At 48.5% G+C, this 13,007-nt stretch overlaps 1 long non-coding RNA gene across 1 annotated transcript; it reads right to left on the minus strand.

The window, feature by feature from the left end:
• Window positions 1–471: 471 nt before the first annotated feature.
• On the minus strand, window positions 472–12,759 carry LOC122240282. Its single transcript, XR_006219760.1, has 4 exons — window positions 12,649–12,759; window positions 10,538–10,700; window positions 3,440–3,502; window positions 472–694 (listed from the first exon to the last, which is right to left on the minus strand). It is a non-coding gene; the product is annotated as an uncharacterized LOC122240282 (long non-coding RNA).
• Between the last annotated feature and the right edge of the window lie 248 nt (window positions 12,760–13,007).

Genomic DNA, 13,007 nt, shown 5'->3' on the forward strand with positions numbered 1-13,007 from the left:
TTTCTTTGTCCTTGGGCAGCCAGGAATATCACACTTATCTCACCTTGGGGGGGCAGGGGGGTGTGGCCTGTCAATTTGCCCACTGAGGCTTACAGGTGAGGACTAACCCCATTCAAATGATGAGGAACCTGGGCCCAGAGGGCTGAAAGGGATTCCTCCAAAGTTACCCCACAGGCTAGTGACAGAGGCCATGGCGTTATGCCCAGAATTCGTGATCCCCAAATACCGCCAGGGAGCCGAGTCCGATGTAAAAGCAAAAGAGCCTTTATTCGAGCTAGCTCGAGCTCAATCCCCTACCTGCACCGACACAGCGGTGAGATACCGGGGAGGGTATCAAAAGGACAAAGTGAGTATCAAAAGGACAAAGGTTTTATTGGGGCCTAGGGGCAGTTGGTGAGGTAATGGCTGTGGCCTCAGCCAATTGGCTGGGGAAGGGTCCGAGTCTTGTTGGGGGGGGTGGTTACTCAAGGGGAGGAGGCGTGGTCAAGGTGAAGGACACAGAACAAGATGGAGTTGGCCGGCGTAGGCCCGCCCTTTCAATGGGACCAGACGACTAAAGTGTCACCTCATCATCTCAAAGGGATGGAGCTTCACTGAGGTTTCTGACCTCAGCTGAGTTCAGCAACAGGATTCCCAAGTCTGCTCCTGGCGTATGGCTTGATCATTCGTCTCTCTGGGACTCCATTTTCCTCCTCTGTAGTTTGGACAGAATAAGCAGGAAGAACATTCAATTTGATTCAAACAGAGCTCTAGTTTTATTGACCACCTGCTTTGTGTGAGGCACTTTAGCGGTCTCTGTGGTGCATACAAAAACAAAAAACACGGGGCGCCTGGGTGGCTTGGTCGGTTAAGTGTCTGACTTCGGCTCAGGTCATGATCTCACAGTCCGTGAGTTCGAGCCCCGCGTTGGGCTCTGTGCTGACAGCTCAGAGCCTGGAGCCTGTTTCAGATTCTGTGTCTCCCTCTCTCTCTGCCCCTCCCCTGTTCATGCTCTGTCTCTCTCTGTCTCAAAAATAAATAAACGTTAAAAAAATTTTTTTTAAAAAACAAAAACAAAAAACACTCTAGTTCCTACCCACAAGGAGCGCATAAAAATAACAGTAATGAAAATCTGAAAACACCTTACAGTTTTTCTTTTTCTTACTTTTCCTTCAAAATAGGCAGGCGTTCCTGGCACTGTTTCACAAACACAGACCTGAGATGGAAGGAGCTAGCCTAAGTGGGGAACTGTGATGTTCTCACCAAATCCCATTACACTTTCCACGAGGCACTGTCTCTAAAAAACTAGAATCTAAGACACAATTTGAGGACATCTGCTGTTTCGTCTAGGACTCCCTCAGCTGCAAGTGACCAAAGAAAAAAAGAAAAAGGCAGAAACCAAATACGAGCTCACAGAACTGAAAAGTCCAGCAGAAGGGCTGAGCCGCTTCTGGTGTCGCCTGAGGTTTGCGCTACCACAAAACCCTGGTTTCTTTCCACGTCTCAGCTCGTCTTTGATCTGCTCCCTGAGCTGGTGTCTTCTCAGGCCACCTCCGATGGCAAAAATGGAGACAGTGGTTCCCATGTCCATGCTTCCAGATTCAAGCCTGTGGGGGAGGAACCCCCACCTCTCTTCCAGAAAGTCTCATTGGCTCTGGTTGGAGCCCAGGCCCCTCCCAAGCCTGGAAGACAAACTGGTTTTGGCCAGTCGGGCTGACTCCTAGAGTGGGATCAATCCCACCCAAAGTATAAGTGCCAGAATGGGGAGCAGGGGTGGGGGGAGGGAAGGGGAGGTTCTTAAAGGGCATGTGAGGTGCTTTTTTACCCAAAGGGTGAATGGATGCTCAGTGGCCTGAGATGCGCACGTGTGAAAATGAAAATGAATTAAATTCCATCATCCACCTTGTCTTTGTCTCTGATTCAGTGGCTTTGTCTCTGGTTCTTTGAACAGCCTCCTGTTGGGTAACAATTTTGCCCTATTGGTATCTAAACCACAGCCTCCAAGGGTACTTAAGTGTTTTCCAGATAGGAGAGGTTAAGCAAAAACTAAACAGTCCCAAATTTGGATTGGAAATAGATTTAACGCCTTATTGGGCAGCAATTGTGAACCGATATTTTCTGTCTTCCAAGCAGGTCCTGGGGGTCCATCTTTCGCTTCCGCTCACCTCCCCCATCTACCCAGTAAGTCACCAAAACGTGACAGTTCTAATTCAGAAATGCCTCCCAGCTCTCATCCCTCCTGTCCATCCCATTGTCACTGGGTCAATGCCAGCCCATCGTCTCTCACCTGGACTTTATTTAAGTTTTTAAGTTTATTTTTATTCATTTTGAGAGAGAGAGAGCGCGAGCACCAACAGGGGAGGGGCAGAGAGAGAGGGAGGCAGAGGACTTGAAGCGGGCTCTGCCAGAGCAAAGAGCCCGCTGTGGGGCTTGAACCCGCGAACCCAAGATCATGCCCTGAGCCAGTCAGATGCTTAACTGACTGAGCCACCCAGGTTCCCCCTCTTACCTGGACTTTAAAAGTGTCTTAACTAGCATTCCTGGCTCCGTCCCTCCCCACCTGTCTACCTCCTCACCAGGGCTATTTTGCCCACCAAATGCTGACTAAGCCACACCCCTACTGCATCAGGCAGGCTGCTGGGGAGAAGCAGAGGAACTCTCAGAGGGGTTTTCTAAAGAGAGTTGAATGCAGGGTTAAGTGAATGGACAGGGGTGGGGATGCCTCTGGGGACTAGCTGTGGGGCGGCAGGAAGCCTCCCCCTCCCTAGGCCTGAGAGGCAAAGAGAGAAACCATGCTACTGGAGCCAAGGAAAGCCAGAGCTATGGCCACAGAGGGATGCAGCCACTGCCTGGAGTGTGACAAGGGAACCGGGGGATAAATACCCCAACCTATCTCTCCTCCTGTCCTCCAACCAGGGGGCCAGAGAGCCTGGGTGAAGCAGTGTTTGGAGAAGGTGAGGAGTGAGTGGGTGGGCTAGCAGGAAGGAGAACAAAGAGAAAATAACCAGCGCACACACGAGGCCTAGATTCACTCCCTCTCACTCTCAGGAGCACGCCCAAGTTGGTGAGTCCAGGCCAGCAGGCACTCTGGCCACACCATCTCCCTACAACCTCCCACCACCTCCATGCCCACGTCCGTCACCCCAGATCTACATAGCCCTTTTGTGACTTCCCACCTTGCCAGGTGCTATGCTCTCTGCTTATATTACACTTTCCCCGTTCCCCACCGTCTCCTCTTCTTTATATGTCAAACTCCTATTCATCCATCAAGTCCTTTCTCTGAGGGCACCTCCTTGATGCAGCCTTCACTAAGTCCCACACTCAGAGTATCTCCTCTGCTCCCACAGCCACCTACGTAGCCTCCATCAGAGCAGCTGTGACCTTATTCTGGGACAGTTTGCCTGTCTATCACCCTGTTCAGGCTGTGAGCTCCTTGAGGTTGGGGAATGAGTCTATTCACCTCTCCATCCTTGGCGTAAACAGAGTATCAGGCACATGGTCAGTCGATAAATAGTCATCGAATCTATGAATAAAAATAAAAGATGAGGAGAGGACTTTTATTTCTTTCTACTTCTCACCCCCACTCCTATTTTTTTGCTCCCACAACAGAGAAGCAGAGTGGGTCAGGAGTAAGAAAGAGGAAGAGGAATGTGTACTCCAATATCCACCCAAGACTCTTCTCCAATCCGGTTCCAGGCTCTGCCTGACATAATATGGGCCAGCTTCTTCCTTAGCCCTTCTTTTACTGGACAAGTGCTAGGTGTGAATTGGGCAGACCTAAGGAAACAGCTTTGTCCACCAGGCCCTTGCCCTGCCCCTGGGACTTTCTGCAGTAGCAACTAACCCACCCAGGAGAGATCCCAATCAGCTGGCATGGTCAGGAGGGGGATTCTACTGCCTCTGCCATTATAAGCACATTTTATCAACACACGTCTGACTGAACCAGGGCGTAGGGGTAGAGGGCGGTCATGACAAGACTCATCCTTCCCCTTCCTACAGTGCTCACTCATTTACAATGTGTACCCAGTGCTCCAAAGGGCCAGACACTGAGGACACGGCAGTGAATGAGCACAAAAGGTCCCTGGCTTCCTGGACCCACAGTCTAGAGGGGGAGATAGACATTGAACAAGTAATTGTTCCTATATTGTAATGGGACCGTAGAGAAGGGGGAGGAGGCAGTGGAGGGAAGGAGCAACCAAGAGAACAAATGGAATGAAAGAAAGGCAAAAGCAGAAGAATCCTCACAAACCAGCTCTTCTCTCTGTGAGTCTGAATTCCAGAAATCAAGGGACCCTGGCAGGAAGCATTACCACCAGGAGAGGTATTATATCCATTTCCTGGGGCTGCCGGAACCTACTGCAGACTCGGGGGTAAACAATGAGAATGTATGGTCTCATGGCCCCAGGGGCCAGAGGTCTGAGACAAGGGGGACAGGGTTGGTTCCTGCTGAGGCTGTGAGGGACATCATCTCATGCCTCTTCCCCACCTCTGTGGGTTTGCAGTCCCCCTTGTGGGTGTTCCTTGGCTTGTCAATGGTGTTCTCCCTATCTTCACAATGTCTTCCCTTTGTCTGCATCTCTTTCTCTTCACAGGGCCTTTGTGAGTGTGTGTGTGTGTGTGTGTGTGTGTGTGTGTGTGTGTGTGTGTAAAATATACATAACGAAACAATTTACCATTTCAACCATTTTGAAGCCTAAGAGTTCAGTGGCATGAAGCACATTCACAACGTTGGGCAACCATCACCGCCATCCATCTCCAGAACTTCTGCATCTTCCCAAACTGAAACTCTGTCCCCATCCCCCACTACCCTAGCCCCTGGTAGCCACTGCTCTCTTTTCTGTCTTCGGGAGTTTGACTATTCTAGGTACCTCAGAAGGGGAACCGTACAATATTTGTCCTTTTGTGCCTGGCTAATTGCATTTAGCATCACGTCTCCAAAATCCATCCCTGTCTGCGTGGCATTCTTTTTATAAGGACAGAATCATATTGGATTAGGGGCCCACTCTAGCCCAGTGTAATCTTATTTTAACTTGACTGATTATATCTGCAGTGACGTGATTTCCAGTTGCAGTCGTATTCTGAGGTACACGGCGGTGGGGACCTCAACATATGAATTCGGGAGTGGGGGGCACGATTCAACCCAGAAAGACACTGACCAAAACAGAGATGGGAGGTACAGAAAAGGCGCCTCTGATGGGCAGAGTGGGAGGGGTGCAAGTTCTTGTTTTGTTGACCCCTAACCCCGCTGTATTCCTGACTGGGGCCACTTTCCTGGCTCATTTCCCCAACCTGGCTTACTCACTGCACAGGAAGGGACGGGCAGGAATGGCTGGCTGCTGAGCCAGGGACACCTCACCTCTGACTAGGCCTAGTCCCACACACCAGCCCTCCCCATTCTGTGTTCTGCCTGGACAGTGGGTGGCCACTTAGCCCTCAGAGGGAGGCCAAGCGGGCCCCTTTCTCTCTTGACAAGGTCCTTATCCAGGGGCCCAGCTGTCCTGGCTGAGAAGCATCCACTGCAAGCCACATCCATCCACATATATGAAGCACTCCCTTTTCAACAGCTATGTACTAACACCCACTGAAGGCCTGGTCTAGGCCCCAGAGATAGAGCAGCAAATAAAAGGACTGCCATTGTCCCTGTGAAGTTTACATTCAAGTGGAAAGAGACAGAGGCAAAACAAACCAATGTGCTTCAGGTGGTGATTAAGGGTGATGGAGGAACAAAGCAGGGGAGGAGGACAGGGAATGGGTGACTGAGCTGGGCTGGGCTGGGTTGTGTCACTGGTAAAGCTGAGAAGCTATCCAATAGGGGTGCTTCAGAGCAGAGGCCCAGAAGAAGGAGGGATTCTGGTGAAACACCGAGTGCCCAGGCCAGAGGGGGAGTGTGCCTGTTGATTTCAGGAACAGCCGAGAGTCCAGGGTGTATGTGTTGGGAGAGGTCCACCATATACTGCGGGCCCTAAGGAATTGGGCTTTACCCTGAGGACCTGGGGATACAAAAGGAAGGCGAACAAAATGTCCCATGCCCTCAGGGAACTTCCAGTCTCAGTTTGGAAGCAAGGCAAGCCCCAGAGGTGGAATTCATGCTAAATATGTGGAACCCAGCTTGCCTCAAGAGAGAGGAACATGGACTGCCAGGCCTGGGGAAAAACTGCATGTCTCAATTTAGAAGCCTGGTTTTCTGTGTCAATGTTAGTTTAAGACTCTTTGTTCCAACGGCGGTTGTTTGTTTGTTCATCTTAAATTTAAATTGGGAGGGAAAGCACAGTAATCTCTGGGTTAACCACTTTTGCCTCGGAAAGCTGGCTAATCCAGCCACAGCCATCCCCCCACCCGCCACAAAAGGCAGGACAGTGTGTGTGTGTGTGTGTGTGTGTGTGTGTGTGTGTACGCATGCGTGTGCATGCGCAGGACGGTATATAACACCCTCCCCAGCTGGCCTCTTGGGGCCAGGAAGGAAATGATGTCTCCCTCTCACCATCTTCCCTTGACCCCTCCAGCTTCTGGTTTTCCTGGGACTGTTCCTCTCTGCTGGAGGGAGGGACAGGGCAGGTACAGGAATTGAGGAAGAAGCTGGGGAGACACTTTTGAGGATGTATATGGCAGAAACAGATGTGTACAAGTAAACAAGGTGACGGGGAGAAGTGTGGGCACAGCCCCTGTAAGTGTTGTGACCAGAGTGCATTCTTGTGACTCTACAAATTTGGGAAAACAACTTGCAGATCTGGACAAGTTAACAAAGAGAGGGGTGCAGAGGGATGGACCAGGGCCAGAGCTAAAAATAAGGAAGTATTTCCATGCCGAGTAAAAGCATTAGCATCTGTGGGATTGTGTGGCAGGGAGAGGAGTTTTAGCCCATCATCAGGCACAGTGAGGCCAGAGAAGCGGGGAGAGCTGGGGGGTGGGGGTGGGGGCTCCATCTTCAGCAGTGAGAGGACAGTGCTTCCCCAAACCCCAAAGAGGACAAGGCTGTTCCTGCCTGGAAGCCAAGCAGAGAGAAGGCCCAAGGTGGGGCGGGGAAGGGTTGACAGCAAAGACTATCCCGTAGCAGAAGATTCCAAGTGGTTATGGATCCCTGGAGGCCGACTCTAGGTCAGGGCCCTGTACTCCCCAGTAGCCAGAGGGGGCGGGGCAGACTCCAAACCTCCTCCCCAAGGAGCAGTTAAGGTGTGGCCTGGAGTGGGAGAGAAGGGAAGCTGAATTTACTGTGTGGGGGATATTTTCCATAGGGTCCCACAAGGATGCTGAAACAGATATTTTTGTTCCTTTTCTACAGATGATGGAAACAGAAAAGGCTCACATAATCCCAGGGCCATTCAGCAAGTAAGTGCCGCCATCCCTGCCCCCAGCCTAGGACACTCCTTCTCCCACTCCACACTCATCTAAAAAGCAGAAGGACTGCCGTGTAGAAGGGAAAGCAAACTCATTCCATGTGGTGACCAGAAGGCAGAACATGGACAGGGGTCACAGGGAGGGTGAAAACCTTTCCAATAACCACAAAGACCCATAGGAGACTGCCAGCCCGAGCAGGAGGTGAGCTCGCACAGGTACGGAGAGGGATCCTGGAGGTCCCCATCACTCAGAGAAGCTACACCATGTGGGAGCAGCGTGGGAGCCTGCCAGGATCCACTGGCCCTTGACACGCCCTTCGTGTGGGAAGGAGGGAGCCTCAACTTGGGAAAAAATAGGAGAGCAGTGATGGCCACCCTCTCTCAGATGCTGCTTTGGAGCTATCCCTGGAGCACCCAGGGAAAGATCCTTGTTATGGTAATTATGTTAATAGTATTACTAACAGCTGACCTTTTTGTTTAAATTAATTTATTATTATTATTATTATTATTATTATTATTTTTAATTTACATCCAAGTTAGTTAGCATATAGTGCAATAATGATTTCAGGAGTAGATTCCAGTGGTTCATCCCCCATGTATAACACCCACTGCTCATCCCAACAAGTGTCTTCCTTAATGCCCCTTACCCATTTAGCCCATCCCCCAACCCAACCTCTCCAGCAAGCCTGTTTGTTCTCTGTATTTAAAAGTCTCGGGGCGCCTGGGTGGCTCAGTCGGTTGAGCATCTGACTTCAGCTCAGGTCATGATCTCACGGTTTGTGGGTTTGAGCCCCGCATTGGGCTCTGTGCCGATGGCTCGGGGCCTGGAGCCTGCTTCGGATTCTGTGTCTCCCTCTGTCTTTGCTCCTTCCCCGCTCACACTCTGTTTCTCTCTCAAAAATGAATAAAGATTAAAAATTTTAAAAAATAAATAAGTCTCTTATGTTTTGTCCCCCTCCTTATTTTTATATTACTTTTGCTTCCTTTCCCTTATGTTCATCTGTTTTGTATCTTAAAGTCCTCATATGAGTGAAGTCATATGATATTTGTCTTTCTCTGACTGACTAATCTTGGCATAATACCTTCTAGTTCCATCTACGTAGTTGCAAATGGCAAGATTTCATTCTTTTTGACTGCCAAGTAATATTCCATTGTATCCACTGTGTGAATATATATACATGTATATATATACATGTGTATATGTATATATATACGTGTGTACATATGTATATATACATATACGTATGTGATATATATACATCACATATGTGCATATATATATATATATATATATATATATATATATCTCACATCTTCTTTATCCACTCTTCCATCTCGATGGACATTACGCTCTTTCCATACTTTGACAGCTGTCCTTTTATGTGCATTTACTATTGTCAGGCACTGTGCTAATTGTTTGCATGGGCTGTATGATTTAACCCTCCAAACAACCCTATGAGACAGGTGCTTTTATCACTCCCTTTTTTACAGATAAGCAGACAGTCTCAGAGACATGATGTAACTTGCCTGAAACCACACAGCTTGTATGCGGCAGAGCTGAGACTCCAGCCCAGATCTGTCAGACTTCAGAGCCAGTGTATATAACCTGGGAAACCAGTGCTGCACAATCTCTATTCTGATACAGAAGTATCTCCAAGATGGAAGGCAGCACCTTTCCATTGCTGCTGTAACAAATTACCATAAACTTAAACACACATTTATCATACTGCCTTTCTAGAGCTCAGAAGTCTGACACGTGGCTCTCATCGCTCTAAAACCAGGTGCCCGCAGGGCTGTGTTCCTAGTTCTGGGGGCTTTAGGGAAGAAGAATTTGTTTCTTGGCCTTTTCCAGCTGCTAGAGGCTGTCCTCATTCCTTGGCTTGTGGCTCCTTTCCTCTGGCTTTCAAGCCAGCACTGTCCTGTCTTTCTGACCTTTTATCACCTCTCGCTCTAACCATAGCCAGGACCACAACACTGATTTTAAGGATACATGTGCTGAGACTGGGTCCATCTGTATAATTCAGGATAATCGTCGGTATCTTAATCATATCTGCAAAGTCCCTTTTGCCATGTAAAGTAACATATGCACAGGTTCTAGGGACTAGAATGTGGACATTTGGGGGAGGCATTATTCTGCCCACTGCACATAATCAAGATGGGAAAAGGCAAATGCACCAGTAGCAAAAGGTGCTAAAAAATGGTGGGGAAAGGGAGTGAGGAATAATATGTATTAGTATTTGCATAAAGAACCATGCATAGAAACCAGCACTGGTTGCTGGGAGGGGGGGTAGACTGATAGGGGATAGGAGGTTGGATGAAGATTTGTCATTATGGAAGTGTTCAAATACACACAAAAGTACAGAGAGTAGTATAATGAATCCCATGTACCTTCACCATGCATCAACAATGACCACCATTTTGCCATTCGTATTTCTTTTGCCTTCCCACTTTTCGGGAAGGGGCTGAGAAGTTTAAAGAAAGTCCCAGACACCAGATCATTCTAGCCTTAAAAACTTCAGGATGAATCTCTAAGAGATAGGGTGTTTCAAAAATATACCACAATACCATCATCCACTTAAAAAATTACTGTATTTCCTTATCATCTAATACATAGTCAATATTTAAATTTCCTTAATTGCCTAAAAAAATCTTTTAAATAATTGATCTGGTTCAATAAGGATCCCAACCAGGCTCATATGTTGCCTAAGGTTGATATGACTCCTAAATCCTAATCTAGAACAATTTCTAAGAGGGACACTTCTCCCTCTCCACTCTTATATCTTTCTTTTTCAATCATCTAAATGTTAAACTTCAGATGTTAAATCACCTCAAGTTAAATTTAGAGGAAAATACACCCCTCATGCTTCATGGAAAAGTTAGCCTCCCAAACATCCCCAAAAGGTGGTGGGTGAGAGACAGCACCCCACGCAATGGTGACTTGGGGGTGAGAGGATGGGGGGGCGGTGCCGAAAGTCCACCAAAGCCCCAGGTGGTACACGGAGTCAGGGAACCCAGGGGTCTGGCATCCTGGGGGCTTTCCTGGACTGTTGGGCAGAGGTGGGTTGATGGGTGTTGGGGACACCAGCCACAACATAGCCTGGAGTAACCTGAGGAAAGTCCCCAAAGCCAAGGATGATACAATCACTTTAAATATGCACGGAGGTGAGAACCCACAGGAAGCCCACCATCCACCACACTGTGCCAAGTGTTATACCGAGGCATACCCAGATTGGACAACCGAGGACAGCAGAGACAGGCCACGCGTGAAGGATCCAGGCAGCCAGCCGATGAAACTGGAACTCAGAGACTTAGGTTCAGGTTCCCCCTCTGCCACCAGCCAACTATGCTGTCCTATGAAAGTCACCTGTGGACCTTGAGTAACCACGGCTGGGAGAAGGGGGAATGAGTAGTAATATGCGTTAGTATTTGTTTGCATTTGTGTAAAGGATATATAAAACCCAAGTGAGAGTTAAATGAGATCCTGGGCGTGGAAAGGGGAGTGGCATTTTCCCCCACTCAGTACTGTGAAGGGCCAGATACCCAAATCCCACTCCTACCAAGTTCCCCACATTATTTTTGACTCAAAAAAAAGGGTTACTGCAGGATGAATAAGAATTTGCTATGAGCAGGAAAGTTACTGTGAGAAAGAAAATGGCAGGCTCCAAGGCAAACAGGCCGGCATGAGCCCAGTGAATTCAGAGAATTAAAAGAAATGCAAGATACTAAATCACTGTGAGATCTTGGATTGGATACTGGAACAGGAAATGGACATGAGTGGAAAAACTGATGAAATCCGAATAAAATCTGTTCAGTTAATAGTACTGTACCAGTGTTAACTTCTTAGTTTGGACAAACATCCCATGGTAACATAAGATGTTAACATTAGGGGGAAGCTGTACTATTTTTACAACTTTTCTGTAACCCTAGAGTTATTCCGGACTTTAAAAGGCTATCAAGAAAGAGAGTAAGAAAAAAAGAAAAGTAGAGCAAAATGTCTAGAGCACATCAGGTTCTAGAAGTGGGGAAATGGGTGACAGACATCAGCATAGGCCAGATAACCTCCTGCATTGTGCAGGGGAGTCCAGACTTTATCGATCTTCAGGCAATGACCCTGTGGCAATATTCCCCCTCTCCCAACCCTTCTCACAGGCCCCAGGCAGAGAGTAGTGACAGCTTCTTACCCCTAGGCTTACCTTAAGTGTATTTCACCTGCCCATATCTGCCCGAACCCACACACACTAGGGTCCCAGGTCTTACTTACACACACACACACACACACACACACACACACACACACACACACACCTCCCCTCTGGGAGGAGCCTGTGTCCAGCCTCTGACCCTTCTCCTGAATCTAGAACTACCACCCAGAACAGAAGTCAGCAGTCATCTTCACTCCGCATGGCAGAGGAAAAGCAGTAAATCGCCCAGCTCCACACCTGTGGACAGGGAGGCTCAGAAAGACAGACGCTAGCAGAGGCCAGCCAAGGTGCAAATTTCACCTGTGGTCAGCCCCTAAGGCTCAGGGAGTCAGCTTGCTCAGAGGCACCTTCGGGATGGCCCAGCCCTTGGGGCGTCACCTGCAGCCCCTTCACCCTCTGCCACGATCAAAGGCAAAAAGTGTTAACACATCCACTGGTCTCTGGAGCTGGTCCATAGGAGTTCAAATCCTGGCTTTGCTGCTTCCTGGAAAGTTAATTAACCTCCTTGTACCTCAGTTTACCCATTTGTAAAGGGGAGGTAATAAGACTATTGACCCAGAGGGCTATTTGTGGGCTAAATGAGTTTCTATAGCAGGTAGAACAGCATCTGGCACATCACATGTGCCCATCTAAGAGTTATTCTTTGGACTGTTTTTCACTGAGTATCTGTAGAGCACCTACAGTGGGTACCACAGGAGCTGATAATCTGGTTGGGAGATTTTTCTTAAAGACTCATGAAATGTGATGTTACCATCTGGGACAATGTCTGAACAAGTCTAGTGGGTGATTCAGAAGAAAACTGCTACAAGAGTACTGAGGTGTGTGTGTGTGTGGGGGGGTGGTGGTCAGAGCAGCCTGCGGTGACCAAGGGTACTGGGGAAGGTGGAGGCCCCATTGGCCTCATTGGCCTCAAGCCATGTCAGCTGCACACAAGGGAAGAGAGGAGGATGTCCCAGCTGAGGACAGAGGAGGTGGGAGCTCGGGCATAGATGCAGGAGTGAGCACGGATCCTAAGAGAATTATAAATATCAGAATTGTAAGCTTCAGTTAAGACGGTCCAGGGCCTTAGTGATGATTTCAGAGTTGGAACATTAGCTTTTCATATGTTCAATAAATAAATATTTCCCAAGTACCTGCTGTGTGTCAGGCACTGTTCAAGGCACTTGAGACACGTCTGCGAACAGGACAGTCCAAACTCCCCACTCTGCTGGAGCTTATATTCCTTCCAGTAGGTGGAGGCAGACAGTGACAGTACACACACTAAGAAAAGTCCCCATTCTGTTAGAAAGTGACAGTGCCGAGGAAAACAGTGTAGACGCAGGGGCAGTTGGGAGGTTTTCAAGCAGGAAAAATGAGTAGGGAAGAGCAAAGCAAAGCTTTAGGAGTATGACAAAAGTTGATTAAATATCCATTACTTACAACCCCTCCCCACCCCCCAGTCTTTTGAAGAGGACAGATCCTGAGAAATACGACTTGCTTTGCCAAGCTGGGG

This window comes from Panthera tigris, chromosome B4 (assembly GCF_018350195.1).
Source record: "Panthera tigris isolate Pti1 chromosome B4, P.tigris_Pti1_mat1.1, whole genome shotgun sequence".
Classification (NCBI taxonomy): domain Eukaryota; kingdom Metazoa; phylum Chordata; class Mammalia; order Carnivora; family Felidae; genus Panthera; species Panthera tigris.